Raw genomic sequence first — 17,157 nt, forward strand, 5'->3', positions numbered from 1 at the left:
GTACTTTTAAATGGGCGATAAGACCGGTTTTCCCAGAGACAGTCACATATTACATCTGGCTGTCTAAAATACAGTGTATCTATAAACATAGATCTGCACCTAATAGTGGGGCGGTTAAGTCATATGATCGTTCACTTTGTGATAAAAGTACCAAATTTGGTGTGGTGATACTTTACTTCATGCATTTTCATTTTAGGATGGGTACCATTAAAAATTACATTGATAAACCCACCATTTTTAATGTTTTTGAAAAGCTATGAACCAAGGAAACTTTACAAACATACACTTCTTAGCTCTACATGCATTCAACATATAAATGAACATGAAAACAATTTTGTGTGTAGTAAGAACATGTTTATAGTAAATTGCTTGTATTTTTCAGTATAATCATGACCACACACTAGAGCTGCATTTTACCTGAAATGCATTGCAGCCAAAATTTGCGACCAAATTTAACAAAACAAGGCTTCCACACATCCAATTTTCTGACTTTAACAAACTGTAACTTGACTACTCAGTGATTGCATGCTCCTACATCGAGTTATCGTCCTTCAAAGTCATAACACTGGATGTGTGTGGAAACCTTGTTTTGTCAAATTCGGTCACATTTTAACAGTTACATTGATACTCTGATTCGATAAACATCATGTTTTTTGTTGTTGTGGATCACTGTATAGTAGGGTCCACAAAGGTTTGGGTATGGCCCATGAAAACACTCAAAAACCACTCTACTTTTCCCTGATGAGGAGTAGGCAGTATTGGTTAGGTAAAACTATATAAACCTAAAATTGCCTTCAGATCCACCCAAAATGCTTTCAACAAGTTGCTATGGAATTTTAAAATAAATACATTAAACAGAATTTTAAAGTGACTGACTGACTAACTGATTCTTTCAGACAAGTGTAACTCAATAATGGCTAAGGCTACTGGCTTGATTTATTCACTATTCAAGGTTGTGCAAGATGGCTTCCCATCATAACGGAAATCATCCATATTTTCCATAGTAGCTATTTTAATTGCAGAGGCACTTTTCAAACAGATCTTGATTCATAATGCTGTGTAACAGGCTGGACATAGCTGACAATGAAGCATAATAGATACTTCACTTTTCAGACAGCAATTTATAGCTGGACCATTCCTTCTTTTGATGCGATATGCAATATTGGAATTTTAAATTTGAGTAGGGACCACAGTAGAAAGAAAAGGAAATGAAATAACGGGGGTTGCTTATACATGTAACCATACTGGTGTAAATTTATCCCTACTTTAGTTGTTTCAGGGTAGCTTTAGCTATAACCATGACTAAAGTAGGGATAAATTTGCACTAATGTGGTTACATGTGTAGGCAACCTCCCTTGTTTCATTGCTTTTTCTTTCTACTGTGGTCCCTACTTAAATTTAAATTTGCTAATTTTTCCATCCACTTGTGTTAATTATGGATGCTGCTACCAGCACACATTCAAGATATGGGAGTATTAGTGTTCAGCAATCAACACATAATAGAGTTATATATGGTGCAACTTATGGAGATGGATTGCCTGAATGAAATCAATTTGTGGATGATGGAAAATCTGTTCTAGGCACCATGAACAAGCCCTGCACTACCAACCACCTTTTGAAAAAATAGGTTAATACTACTTCTATTAAGCTGGGTAATGCAAGGAGATGCTAGACCCTAAGGATTGATTTGAATAAAGATGCAGTCAATTATTTTTATGCTAAACAATTAGGCACAGAGGCAAACTCGCTATTACAGCAAAACTTGTTTAACTCAATAATGGGAGCCAAAACACAGTTTAAAACAGCAGCACTCAAAAAAGATTGTCAACTCTCTGCTAGGTTGTTTACTGTATGGCAGTCAAGAGAATCAACTTTTAAATTAGAAATGCTTTAAAGCCTCACAAAAGTTGTCCTGTACTTTTTCCATCAATCATCTGGCTTATATATATATATATATATATATATATACATCAAGACACACGATAGTGTCGTGCGGCCCAAGAAGCCGGCGCGCCACACCGTGAGTATATTAACAGGAAGTAAGAAAACGCAATTTTCACACCTATGTAGCTCTGTGATCCCTTATCCGATTGCAACCAAATTTGCTGGAGACTTGCCGCCCAGTTAGGGGTGTCTACATACTATATTTGAAGAAAATCGCTCTAGCCATTTCCGAGATACGAGCGAACAAAATTTCGTTTTAATTTCTTGGTTTTTTTCTTCTTCCCCTTCAATTCGCACACTTCGCAATATTCGCAATAAAACACGAATGCGTGCTCGGATTGGGCTGAAATTTGGCACACTTAAAGGGCTCATTAAGACAGATCTCCGTACCAACTTTAGTAGGAATCCGATGAATATTCACGGAGTTATGACCGATTATTTACGTAAAATAAGGTCGAAGGTCTGTCACGCCTACAGGGTAAACCCCTTGGAGGAAGCGGTTGAAAATTGATATGTAGATGGAGCAACCATCGTAGGAATGCCTTTTGTGGTTTGAAAGGAATCGGGATAAAGACCATGGAGATATGACACGAAACCCAACCTGTGTCAAAATTACGCGATCGATTTTTATGAATAAAAATACTATTAGTTTTCGTATTTACCAGGCAAACCGCTTAGAGCAACGAGCTCAAAATCAGTATGTAGCTGGAATAATCATCATAGAAAGTCCTTGCAATAGTACAGAAGAATTGGATTACAAATCACTGAGTTATGATTCGAAAGGCAACTACGTGCAGCAAATTCGAGATCGAGATACTCTAATAGAACAGTCACCCTAATAAAGCATTTAGCTACATTTATAATTTACTCAGTTATTAGGGACCCGCCGATTATGCTCATAATTTTACCTATTATGCTATGCTGCACTGCTCAAAAATTCACCTATTATGCTTAAATTAATGCTCAATATTTACCTATTATGCTCGATTATGCTCAATGTTCATGCCTTAGTTCATATGCTTTGCTATTAGTTTAACACTGTATAGAAAGAAAAAAATGAGTGGCTGGAACACAAATAATAAATTCTTGCTGCATGTAAGAGAAAAGATCGATATACTCTAATAGAACAGTCAGTTTGATGATTGTTCTATTAGAGTTACTGATTGCTCTATTAGAGTATATCGATCTTATTTTGCAATTGTCATTATTCCAGCAAGAATTTATACTATCGTACAAATATTTAACCTATTATGCTGGCATTATGCTCAATGCTTTTAGGTACCTATTATGCTCAAAATTATGCCAGCATAATCGGCGGGTCCCTATCAGTTATATTACATTTTAAGTTATTCTGTAGGGAATTCAGTTACAAACAAGTCACCCTGTAGTCAGATCAGCTAGAAGAAGGTACCTAATAGAGAGTTCAGCTACAAATAAGCCATCATGTAGAGAGTTCAGCTCAAATCAATCACCCTGTAGAGAATTCAGCTACAAACAAATTGCCCTGTAGAGAAATCAGCTATAGAAGAAGTTACCTTGTAGAGAGTTCAGCTACAAAGAAACAATCATGCAAAGAGTTTAGCTGCAAACAAATCACCCAGTAAAAAGTTCCGCTATGAACAGATCACACTGTAGAGAGTTCAGTTAGATACAAGTCATCCTGTAGAGAGACCAGCTAGAAGAAGTTACCTTGTAGAGAGTTCAGTTACAAAGAAACAATCATGCAAAGAGTTTAGCTGCAAACAAATCACCCAGTAGAAAGTTCCGCTATGAACAGATCACACTGTAGACAGTTCAGTTAGAAACATGTTATCCTGTAGATAGATCAGCTAGAAGAAGTCACTTTGTAGAGAGTTCAGCTACAAAGAAACCACCATGTAAAAGAGTTCAGCTGCAAACAAATCGCCCTGTAGAGAGTTCAGCTACAAACAAATCACCCTGTAGAGAGTTCAGCTACCAAGAAATTACCATGTAGAGAGTTCAGCTACAAACAAATTGCCCTGTAGAAAGATCAGCTAGAAGAAGTTACCTTGTAGAGAGTTCAGCTACAAACAAATCACCCTGTAGAGAGTTCAACTACAAACAAGTCACCCTGTAGAGAGATCAGTTAGAAACAAGCCACCAATAGAGAGTTCAGTTAATATGTTTGTAGATGTTAAGAGGCTAGACATTGTACTGGATCTTTATTCTTCAAACAATACGTTCATAAGGCTGGAGGAGGTTCCAGAAGATGTGTGCTAAATAACACGATTACCTATAACTGGTCTACTTTCGAGTAACAATAATACTAAAGAAGAGAAATATCTTTGCTATGCCAAACACAAAATGTGGACATTAACCACAAAGTAATTAATTAAATAGCTCATCTTAACAGAGTTCTTTCAAGGAACAAAGTTTACACTGAATTGATAGCAGAAATTTAACCTTGGAACCATGAAGTGACTGATACTACACTGTTAATTCCTGCTGCTCATGCTACAAGACATGTTCCACTAAATATGGACACTGATGTTCTAGTTTAGTAATTGCCCAAGCAAACGATTTGGGTTTGACAGAGGAATGGGAGTTTAAAGATTTACCGTTATATATTTCTACATAAATAACTATCAAAATAGGTTATGAAAAGGCAAATGCTTTGCTTTTCTTCCACCCATTTGACACTACATCAGCATTTGCTAGTGGGAGAAAATCTGCATGGGATATTCGAAATGTTAAATTTAACATTTGGCTTACCTTTATAGTGCTCCTAATAGTGATTGTGCTCTGAATGATAAGATGCTTGCAAAGATGTAATATATTGTTTAAAACATCTGAAGCCAAACAATGTACTGTAGTTATAAATATTTCACCCACAAAAGAAGCATTATCTCAACATATAACACATGCAAAAAGGGTTGAACAGCACAGGTTGGTTCAGAAGCATTTGCATAGTCCTTACATGGCAAGACCTTTTGAAGCTGCAACAAAACATAGGAAGCAATCCATTTTCAGACAGTTTCCATCCCCATTCTATTCAGGAAGAAATGTAACTTCTTGTTAAGTAAATTCAATGCTTGTCCCCAGGTACCCATATAGGGGTATGATATATCACTTCATAAACTGCATCCATTGTAGCAAACAATTTTAAAGGAGTTAAACTAGTTAAACTAGGTTAATGTTGCAGTCAAGCATGCGTGTGTGTATTATGATAGTGACTAACCCAAAGCTCCACCATGACTAGGGGGAAGATTGGGCAGGCACACACGTGAGAAGGGTTGGCAATAATTTGAAAATAAGATTGCACATGTGTTACAAGAAAAAGGCACGTGGAGAGGTGTTAGAACACATGGTGCTACATGGCATAACGAATCTTGTCCCACCCATACCACTCCCCTCTACCAACTATCTCATATTAGTATTTTTAGAAGATGATAATCACAAAGGGATTGTTTGGTGGGGTAATGTATTGCCCAAAAAAAAAAATTAATAAATAAATAAAATTAATAATGGGGGAGTTGGGAGGTGAAGCATGCACCACAGACAGTCCCAGCAGGGAGCTTAGTAAATCCCCCATTTTTTTCCATTTTCTTTTCCATCTTGAGGCTAGCTCAGGGTGTGACAGTGCAGGGTTTCTATTAGGAACTTTGTGGTTGTGGAAATTCTTGTGGTTTCAGAGAACGTTAGAATCTCCAAGCATTCCTACCTCCAAGCCTTTGTAGTAAAACATGCTGTATACATCATGTAAAATATTATTGTTGAAAAGGGGCCTATTTGAGAATTAATAGGAGAATACATGGAACCCTGCACATCTACCAAAACAACCACCATCTGTTGATGGTGGCAACCTGTTCACAACAGGGTAAGACCTGCTGTCAGGGTTAAACTGACAAGCATCATTAATGAGCTGTAAATTATGTATATGTGTACTGATCTATCATTTTTGAAATGATACTACTCTATCAATGATATTTAATGGTTTATTTTTATTGTGTAATAATCCACTAAATTAAATTACATTTGGGTGGTACCCATCCTGCAATGATTCAGAATGCCTTACTCTACATTTCCACCAAATTCCATACTTTTATCACAAAGTAAATGTTCCTCTTTATTTTTGAGGTTTAACTGCTGTACTATGAAGACACACGATAGTGTGTCGTGCGGCCCAAGAAGCCGCCGCGCCACACCGCGAGTATATTAACAGGAAGAAAGAAATCGCAATTTTCACACCTATGTAGCTCTGTGATCACTTATTCGATTGGAACCAAATTTGCTACAGACGTGCCGGCCAGTTATGGGAGTCGACATACCACATTTGAAGAAAATCGGTCTAGCCATTTCCGAGATACGAGCGAACAAAATGTCGTTTTAATTTCTTCGTTTATTTCTTCTTCTACTTCTTCATTTCGCACACTTCGCAAAATCCGCCATAAAACACAAATGCGTGCTCCAATCGGGCTGAACTTTGGCACGCTTGAAGGGCTCATTAAGGCGGATCTCAGTACCAACTTTGGTGGTAGGAATCCGATGGACATTCACCGAGTTATGATCGATTATTCGCGTAAAATAAGGTCGAAGGTCTGTCACGCCCACAGGGTAAACCCCTTGAAGGAATGAGTTGAAAATTGCTATGTAGATGGAGTAACCATCGTAGGAGTGTCTTTTTGTGATTTGAAGAGAATCGAGATAAAGACCATGGAGATATGACACAAAACCCAACCTGTGTCACAACTACGCAATCGATTTTTATGAATAAAAAAACTATTAGTTTTCACGCCTACCAGGCAAACCGCTTAGAGCAATGAGCTGAAAATCGGTGTGTAGCTGGAATAATCATCATAGAAAGTCCTTGCAGTAGTACAGAAGAATCGGAATACAAACCACTGAGTCATGATTCGAAAGCCAACTACGTGTTGCAAATGCGAGATCGAGATACTCTAATAGAACAGTCACCCTAATAGAGCATTAGGCTACGTTTATAACTTACTCCATCAAAGAATTATATTACATTGCAAGTTATTCTGTAGGGAATTCAGCTACAACCAGTTAATCTGATAGACAATTCAGCTACAGGCAAGTCACCCTGTAGAGAGTTCACCTAGAAACGAATCACCCTGTAGAGAGATCAGCTAGAAGAAGTCACCTTGTAGAGAGTTCAGTTACAAATAAACCATCACGTAGAGAGTTCAGCTACAAATAAATCACTCTGTAGAGAGATCAGCTAGAAGAGGTCACTTGTAGAGAGCTCAGCTACAAACAATTCACCCTGTACAGAGATCAGCTAAAGAAGTTACCTTTTAGAGAGTTCAGCTGCAAAGAAACCATCATGTAGAGAGTTCAACTATAAACAAATCACCTTGTAGAAAGATCGGCTAGAAAAAGTCACCTTGTAGAGAGTTCAGTTACAAAGAAACCACCATGTAGAGAGTTCAGCTACAAACTATTGACCCTGTAGAGACATCAGCTAGAAGAAGTTACTTTGTAGAGAGTTCAGCTACAAAGAAACCATCATGTAGAGAGTTCAACTACAAACAAGTGACCCTGTAGAGACATCAGCTAGAAGAAGTTACCTTGTAGAGAGTTCAGCTGCAAAGAAACCATCATGTAGAGAGTTCAGCTACAGTACAAACAAATCCTGTAGAAATATCAGCTAGAAGAAGCCACCCTGTAGAGAGTTCAGTTGCAAAGAAACCACCATGTAGAGAGTTCACCTGACCCTGTAGAGACATCAACTAGAAGAAGTTACTTTGTAGAGAGTTCAGCTACAAAGAAACCATCAGGTAGAGACAAACAAGTGATCCTGTTGAGACATTAGCTAGAAGAAGTTACCTTGTAGAGAGTTTAGCTGCGAAGAAACCATCATGTAGAGAGTTCGGTAATAAATATAATATGTATATATATATATATATATTATATAATTTGTACATTTACTGATAAAATCAGAAATATTTAAAGTATTTAACATCTGCTCATCTTTTCTTCTTCCTGTGGTAAAGAAAAGAAAATCCCCAAAGCCGGCCTATGGCCGGCTTTGGGGTATAAAAACACAAAAAGAAGTGAAATCTAATCAAAAACAGCTAAGCTGAAAAAAGGTGCAGCCCCAAAAAGGCCATGGTGAAAAAAGATGTGAAATCCAAGGTGGCAGCCAAGAAATGGCTGTGATGATAGGTTAATGGTAAAAATTTTAATAATGACAATTCAGGTGAATTTTGTGCCAAGACCAAATTCACCTAAATTGTCGTTATTAAAATTGTTACCATTAACCTACCATCACAGCCATTTCTTGGCCGCCACCTTGAATTTCATATCTTTTTTCACCATGGCCTTTTTGGGGCTGCACCTTTTTTTACAGCTTAGCTGTTTTTGATTAGATAATAATTATGCTGGCATAAGTATCGGTCTCTATATTGTGAGTATAATAATCACAGAATTAGCTATAGTACATTTGCAAGTATAATTTTACAATATTAGGGTTTCAATTAAACTAATCAGTGAAACAGGGTAATATAGTAGCTATTTTCATGTAGCTAAAGCAAGTGTAAATTTTTTTTAAGAATGGGATCCCTCATATTTTATACTGAGCTACATATGTATAGCTAATCAAAGCTGTATAGTAGTTAATTACTAAAAACTCAACTATAAAACTGTACTTTTCAGGGGCGGATCCAGAAGCTGACAAGGGGAGGGGCACAAGTTGTAGGTGGTTGGGGAGAGCCAGATTATCTTGTTAGTTGCTGCATTTTTGAAGCAGCAAATAATCACCTCTTTATAGTGTCTCACTTTGAATTTTGCCATTTTGGCCTTTGCAGATGGTTGTGAAGTCTTAAAAGCTATTCAACAGGCTTCGAATGCCTTGAACAACATCAACATGATAATTGTTTTTAGAGGCGCTTAGTACACACGAAGGTGCTGGGTAACAATTTCACAAATAGTTTGACTGGTTTGCAGGTGAAATTGCAATAAATGCTACTGAAATGTGCATCTTTTCATGAGTTTTATAGCAAAACTGATCTTTGCCTGACAAAGCTTAGTATTTTAATCAGCAGTAACTATATATGGCTAGCTCCTCCACAAGGTGACAGGGGGGCATTTGCCCTGAATGCCCCATCCTGGATCCGCCATTGCTTTTATGCTTTTTCTTTTTCTTAACTATTCTTCTATAGTATCCCCTATTTTACCTACTTACTAAAGAAAAGGCTGATGTTAAAGATGGGACGCATTCTTTTATTACTATATGAAACTAAACTAGGTTTAAGAATTAAAGGACTACAGATGCAAGCTTATGTAAAATAGCAGTGAAATACATTTATGCATCTGAGTATTTTTAAAAATTCATTACTCTTGAATTTTCCTCTACCAGCCTGCCTGACTGTCTGACTACACTCACAAGGCTAGAGGCCAAATAAAACAGAATGGCCACCATTTCATGCTGCAATAAGCAAACTCACAGGTGGGATGTGCCTTTTGCAGTTTCAACAAATGTTTATTCTACACTTTACCATTTTTTTTTGGCATAAATAAAAAAGAGTCATCTTCTTTACTCCAGGAAAAACCATGACCTCTGCATCGACGCTTTACTAAAGCAGTGCCTTGAAATTTTTTTATGCATTGAATGGACTGTATTAGCAATTTACCATAAAGGTTAAGTACTTCTGTGGGGAAACTTTTTGCCTTTTCCAAGTTTTGGAATTTAACAGTAAAAATTTGACCTTTGAAACATTTAAACCTTCACATATTACATAATATAGGAATGTTTGCAAAGCATGAAAATTTTACATTGCAACATTGAAAATATTTCTCCTCAGCCAATATGGCATTAGTTGCCAGCTAAGCTTTGCTTTTAAATGAACAAAACATGCAAAAACGATGGTCAACTACATTGTAAACAAGGTTTTTGTGCAATGCTGCCTACTACCTCAATCTACTGCATAGCTGAGTGGTGAGATCAAGATACTCTAACACTGCATACACATTCAAGTGTACATTCCATAACTTTGTTCTAACTAACAAAGTTAGCAAGCTCATGCAAACATTATCATTAATTTAAAAAAGAAGTAGGGTTTCAGTAGTAAAATAAGAGATGATGTCCCTAGCTACATATCACTGTAGCAATCTATGGAAATTCTGAGTTTGGAATTATACAATTTCACAGTGGCAAGTAGGGACCACATTGGCAAAATTTTTAATAATGACAATTCAGGTGGCAAAATTTTTAATAATGACAATTCAGGTGAATTTTGTGCCTCTCGTCTTGGCACAAAATTCACCTGAATTATTGTTTTTAACATTATTAACCATTAACTTACCATCACAGCCATTTCTTGGCTACCACCTTGCATTTTTCACTATAGCCTTTTAAGGCCACACTTTTTTTACAGCTTGGCTGTTTAGGATTAGATTTCACTTCCTTTTGCATTTGTATACTCCGAAGCCATTCTATGGCCGGCTTTGGGGCTTTTAAACCAATCTTTTTTCTTTATCACAGGAAGTAGAAAAAGATGAAGCCAATTTTAAATATGTGGCTCAGGCCCGTAACCAGGGGGGATCGGGGGATCTGAAGAACCGTCATCTTGGAAAAAAGGTCCAAAATTTTAGCAAAAAGATTCGTAATTTAACCAAAAAGTTCCACAATTTTAGCATAAAATTCCAAATTTTCTAGAGAAAAAGTACATTAGCTACAGTTTACTAAATACCACTAATAAGGAGCTGCACCGAGTAACTCATTCAGTGCTTTTATTAAATGCAATGCAAGATCAAGATACTCTAATAGAGCAGTCTACCACTCTAATAGAACAATCACTCTAATAGAACAGTCACAATTACATTTTCTTTTGAAAGCTACTTGATTTACATGTAGATTGTCTAAACCAAGCTTTCATTAAAATATGTGACTGGATCTATGAAAACCGTTCTTATCTCCCAAGATAGGAAGTTTGATTTTTCACACAAACACAAAGCCTAATGAATGCACTATCAAGTTTCACTGCCACAGTCGACCAGAGTAAAGTGGTCTGCTTTTGCCGGCTGCTTTTTTAGAGCACAATGGCGAGACGTACGAGTGGTCTGGTGTCCTGATGGAGTCCTGGCCAACCAGGTGATAGCTGTGTGTTGCTGTACAGCTCCGTGGTGTTGGACAATGACCTGTGCTGTAAGTTTCCGTTCATTTTAGCTAGTTCTGATCCCTGAATGGCCTATAACTTGGCCTAATTCATCCCAGCACGTTTCTTTTCAAATTTTGAACACCATATTGCCCGCCTTCCAGATCTCCTGCCTCCCACCCTTCTGGAGTTCACCTGATACAGACAGCCTCAGTTTAAAAACTATCTAAAATGGTGGGAAACTTAGCTGTTGACTACTTCTTCAGTGGATGATCAGGAAGGTAAGAAATTGTTGTGAAACGTGTGAAAGTTTGGTATGCGTAGCTACCACCACAATGGCAGATCCAGGATGGGGCATTTGGGGCAAATGCCCCCCTCCTCTTCACAGGAATCATTTTATTTATTTATAAGGCTTTTCAGCATGGGTACAACTACATACAGATACAGTGGTTATACATTCATGAAAACAATATTAGTCCATGCTGAGGGTCCACTAGCAACCTGTGCTAGTGGCCTGAGTATGTTACAAAAATTAATTACTTATCTACAGTAAGTTACTTATTTATTTAATTATAAATTAATTAGTATGTAACTACAAGAGATCAAAGTTCATGACAAGATGATTGCTGACACAGTTACCACATGGACAGAGATAGTGATATTTGTGTGGGTCAGTAGAATTGAAGTTTGTGATAAAATGATTCCAGAGAAAAGATTTGATGCGTCTTTTGATGGTTTCTATAGGCAAACTTATATCAATGAGTGGTAGGGAATTCCAAAGGCGACAGATTCGGTTGAAATAAAAATGACGCTCTTTATTAGTAAAGGATATGTTGTGGTGTAGCTTGACTGAATTGGATCTTGTAGTACTATGGGAGAATGAAATGTAGAGGTTGATATTGAAGCTTGGAGTGGGATGTTTCAGAGAGTTGATAAAAAAGATTATGTCTGATATTTCAAAGATGTACATTAATGTAAGCAAATTGAGTTTTGGCAGCCGTGTTTTGTAGTCTGAGGAGAAGTCTTGTAAAATATATTTAGTTGCCCTACGTTGAAGTTGTTCAATTTTGGGGATGTCTTTTAAGAGATGAGGTCGCCACATTGGTGCACAGTATAGGAGCTGCGATCGTACTAAGGATATATATAGTTTGAGCGTAACCGAAGGCACAATGGTTTTACAAAAGGTTCTACGTACAAGTCCCAGAGTCTTATAGGCTTTCTTTAGAATGTAGTCATGATGCTCGTTTCAATTGTGATTGTCACTAATCAGGACACCTAGGTCTTTATGCAAATGGGAAGTGTTTATAGGATTGCCATTGATGTTATAAGTGGATGTAAATTTACATTTAAACGACAGATGGGTACTTTTAGAGGAATGAAATGACAAAAGAGATGTTGTGCTCCAATTTGATAAGCAATTTAAATCATGTTGTAAGAGCTGCATGTCGCTTGGTACTTTGATATGTTTAAAGCATTTTGTATCATCAGCAAAAAGAAAGATTTTACTGTAAGTGATGGCACAGGAGATATCATTCATGTAAATAATGAATAATAAAAGACCAAGTATACTACCTTGAGGTACTCCTGATTCAACAGGGAGAAGATTGGAATTACAGCCATTAATTGATACAAATTGAGACCTATTAGTAACATATGCCAGAAACCATGACCAGAGTTCACCGCCAATATCGAACATACGAAGTTTGTGAAGTAGATGTGAATGAGAAATAGTATCAAAAGCCTTGGTGATATCCATGTAAATGATATCATACTTCTGATTAAAATATGTCAGGGCTAGATCAATTAACTCATGAAAACAATATGCAAATTTTAGTAGCATTTATTAAAAATTCAGCTGAATCAAAGCAAACAAAAATCAAACTAGTTGTGGAATTTCCCCCAGCACCTTTGTGCATACTAAGCGCTTCTAAAATAATTATCGTGTTGTTGTTTAAGAGATTCATAGCCTTTTACACAGCTTTTAAGACTCCACAACCATCTGCAAAAGCCAAAATGTCAAAAATCAAGAGTGAGACACTAATAAGTGGTGATTATTTGCTGCTTCAAAAATGCAGCAACTAACAAGAGAATCTGGCTTTCCCCACCCACCTATATACAATTCAGCCTGTTTGTGCCCCTCCCCTGCCAACTCCTGGATCCGCCCCTGCACCATTGGCTAGCTACAACACACTGAATATTTAAAACTGATGTTTCTTGATACTTTTAAATTGGCGATAAGACCGGTTTTCCCAGATACAGTCACATTATATAAGATTTTGGTGGACAAGCCCCTTTATGCAGAGCCCACAAATAGCATCCATGCTTCAACTCTACGCAATGTCTAAATTTCATTGTTTAAAACACCCTTTGTTCTGCTCCACTACCCCTGTTGATCATGGTAGAGTACTCAATCTTTCCCATTCTTATTTACTGTGACATTCCGGTATGTTATATCTAAACCAAAACAGCCAAGCTGCAAAAAAGAGTGGGCCCCCAAAAAGGCCAGGATGAAAAAAGATGTCAAATCCAAGGTGGTGGCCAAGAAAATGCTGTGATGGTAGGTTAATGGCAAAAATTTGTGTCGCCTCCTCCACTAGGATTTGGCACCAAATTCACCTTAATTTTCGTAATTAAAATTTTTGTCATTAACCTACCATTACAGCCATTTCTGGGCCGCCACGTTGGATTTCACATCTTTTTTCATCCTGGCCTTATGGGGGGGGCGCACTTTTTTTCACAGCTTGGCTGTTTTGATTTAGATATCACTTCTTTTTGTATTGCAAGCCACAAAGCCAGCCATTAACTGGCTTTGGTGCTTCCTTCTAACTTGTTTTTTTTTTCTTTTCTTTTCTGCAGGAATATTGGAACAACGAAAGAAATGTTGTGTACAGTTTTTGCCTGATTATAAATATTTGTATATTTAACAATGAAGGATGATATTGTTTCCAACACATATTTCTACAGGGTGATTTGTTTGTAGCTTATCCCTATAAGGTAACTTGTATCTAGCTGATATTACTAAAGGGTGACTTATTTGTAGCTGATCTCTTTACAGGGTGATTTGTTTGTAGCCGAACCTTCTACATGATGGTTTCTTTGTAACTTAACTCTCTACAAGGTAACTTCTTCTGGCTGATCTATCTACAGGATGACTTGTTTGTAGCTGATCTCGCCTCAGGGTGATTTGTTTGTAGCTGAACCTTCTACATGATGGTTTCTTTGTAACTTAACTCTCTACAAGGTAACTTCTTCCGTATGATCTCTCTACAGGGTGACATGATTGTAGCTGGTCTCTCTACAAGGTGATTTGTTTGTAACTGAATATTCTACATGATGGTTTCTTTGTAACTGAACTCTCTACAAGGTAATTTCTTCTTGCTGATCTCTCTACAGAACTTGTTAGAAAAGCTGAAGTCTTTACATGGTGGACCTTGATTGTTAAACTCACTGCATGAAGACTTGTTTGTAACAGAACTTCTACAAAGAGTGAATCGTTTTTAGCTGAACTCTCTACAGGGTGCATGACTTGTTTATACCTGAACTCTCTTCAGTGTGACTTGTAATGTTCTGAATCACTGCAGCAATATATCTGTAGCTGAACTCTCTATAGGGTGACTTGCCTTTTGCTGAACTGTCTATAAGATTAACTATTTGCAGCTGAACTCCCTACAGAATAACTTGTAATGTAATAGAATTCTATAACGGAGTAAATAAATTAACTGAATGCTCTATTAGGTTGACTGTTCTATTAGAGTATCTCGCATTTGCTACATGGAGTTGGTTTTCGAATGATAACTCAGTGGTTTGTAATCCGATTCTTCTGTACTACTGCAAGGACTTTCTATAAAGATTATTCCAGCTATACTCCGATTTTTAGCTCATTGCTCTAAGCGGTTTACCTAGTAGGCGTAAAAACTAATACCTTTTTTATTCATAAAAATCGATCGCGTAATTGTGACACAGGTAGGGTTTTGTGTCATATCTCTATGGTCTTTATCTCGATTCCTTCCAAACTACCAAAAGGCATTCCTACGATGGTTACTCCATCTACATAACAATTTTCAACTCGTTCCATGAAGTGGTTTACCCTGTAAGTAGGGTTTCCAATGTAAAATTTCGACTTCTTCTAAATAATTTGCTAACTGCTGTTATATGTTGGACTAACTCTCACTTGAATACAGCTGCAGTGGCAATAAATTCCATTGCCTACTTGGGGTAGAAATCGATCGAAATATCTGCAAAATCCGACATTACGAGCTGTAACTCTCAGAAGCCTTGATCCTTTATCACAATACTGGAGTTTAACCTTCCTCTGTGAGTAAACCTTCACCTAAAAGCATTGGTAGTTTGATTGGTGAGGTAGGTTTCCTGTCGCTGCATCATTTGAGCACAATTTTGGGCTCCAAAAATGTGTTTTCGTCAACTAACACCAAACCATTGATAGCCCAGACTTCCTCACACCACAGCAGTAATCATCCATCGACAAAAAATGTCACATACGAAGTATGGTTAAGTTGTGACATCTCTAACCATCTGAGTGAACGTGATATAGGGCAAAATTTGCTGGTAATTACACCTTGAATACATAACTTGTCCACTCAACTGTGTAAAAATTGACATTTTGGTGTAAAACAACTGTATGATCCATAAAGTATATAACTGATAGCAAAGTTATCATTGCTGCAATTCAGCTACAAATGCACTTAGCCTAATTCAATCAGGCTCATATGATTAGGCTTGGGTGTGGTCAGTATTGATACACTGCCTACATTTATTTGTTTATTATTACTGGGTAGGCAATATTATTGAGGGATAAAATCACAGCTGTCGTAGCACTGCATAAGACATTGTGTGTTTATATGTCAGAAATCATGTGAGCTTAACTGTAATTTCTTTAGCGTCATTAAACTTTATTTTACAATTCCTGACTACGATAACCTCACTTCTAGCCGTACTTTAGGAATCACAAGTATACAGAAAAATTTGGGATTTTCAACTAGAATAGGGACCATAACACATTGATAAAAAGTATTGAAACAAGCCGGAGTAGAGCATGATATTAAATCACAGTAAAATAATAAGAAGTGTTATATCCCTACTGTGCACAAAATACCACAATGGAAATGCACAGTAGTGATATGACACTTCTTATTGTTTTACTGTGATATAATATCATCCACTACTCCGGCTTGTTTCAATACTTTTTATCGATGTGTTATGGTCCCTACTCTAGTTGAAAATGTATACTTATTTGTTACCTTTTTTTTGTAAATAAATTATTATGACTGGTGAACCCACGCACACCGCATCTGAAATGGCACCACGCGCCCCAATTATCGTCTGAAGCATCCATTACGCTTCGTTGTCAGCTATGTTCAACCCGTTACACAGCATGTCTAATCGAAAAGTGCCTCTGAAATCCATGCTTATTGAAAGAAGAAATGGTGCCGCGTGCCCCAGTTATGTCAATATCGTTTGAAAGTGAAGTATCCATTATGCTTCGTTGTCTGCTATTTTCAACCCGTTACACAGCAGTATGAATCAAGAACTGTTTGAAAAGCACCTCTGCTATCAAAATATCCGCTATGACAAATAACGGACGATTTCCGTTATGAAAGGAAGCCATCATGTGCTATCGCCAAATCTACACTTTTTCGCTGTCAGCAAAGATGAATGGGACACAAAGGAGGACACTGTAAGTCCATGAATAATGCATTGTACGTACTGCGGTATGCCAAAAGGCACCTCTCGGGCCGAAGCGACGTCGAACAGTGAAAAAATCAAGCTGGTAGCCTTAGCCGCTATCGAGTTATGTTCGTCTGGAGGCATCAGTCAGTTACTTACTCAGCCAGTCAGTAGAAAATTCCGTTAAATAAATAATTATTAAAATCCCGTAGCAACTTGTCAAAGCGTTTCAGGTCGGTCTGAAAGTTTGTTTGGGTTTAGTTTTACCTAATCAATACTGCCTCATCATTGTCTGGGAAAATTAAGGCTGGGTTTTGGGTGATATCATTTTGTGGGCCACGCCTACTCCTTTGTGGTCCCTACTTTACGGTTACTATCATACTGTATGATACAGTCGCTTTACGGAAAAATTTCTATTTGTAAACAGTTAGGCCACTCCAAATAAATTCTC

Source organism: Dysidea avara, chromosome 2, assembly GCF_963678975.1.
Source record: "Dysidea avara chromosome 2, odDysAvar1.4, whole genome shotgun sequence".
NCBI lineage: Eukaryota > Metazoa > Porifera > Demospongiae > Dictyoceratida > Dysideidae > Dysidea > Dysidea avara.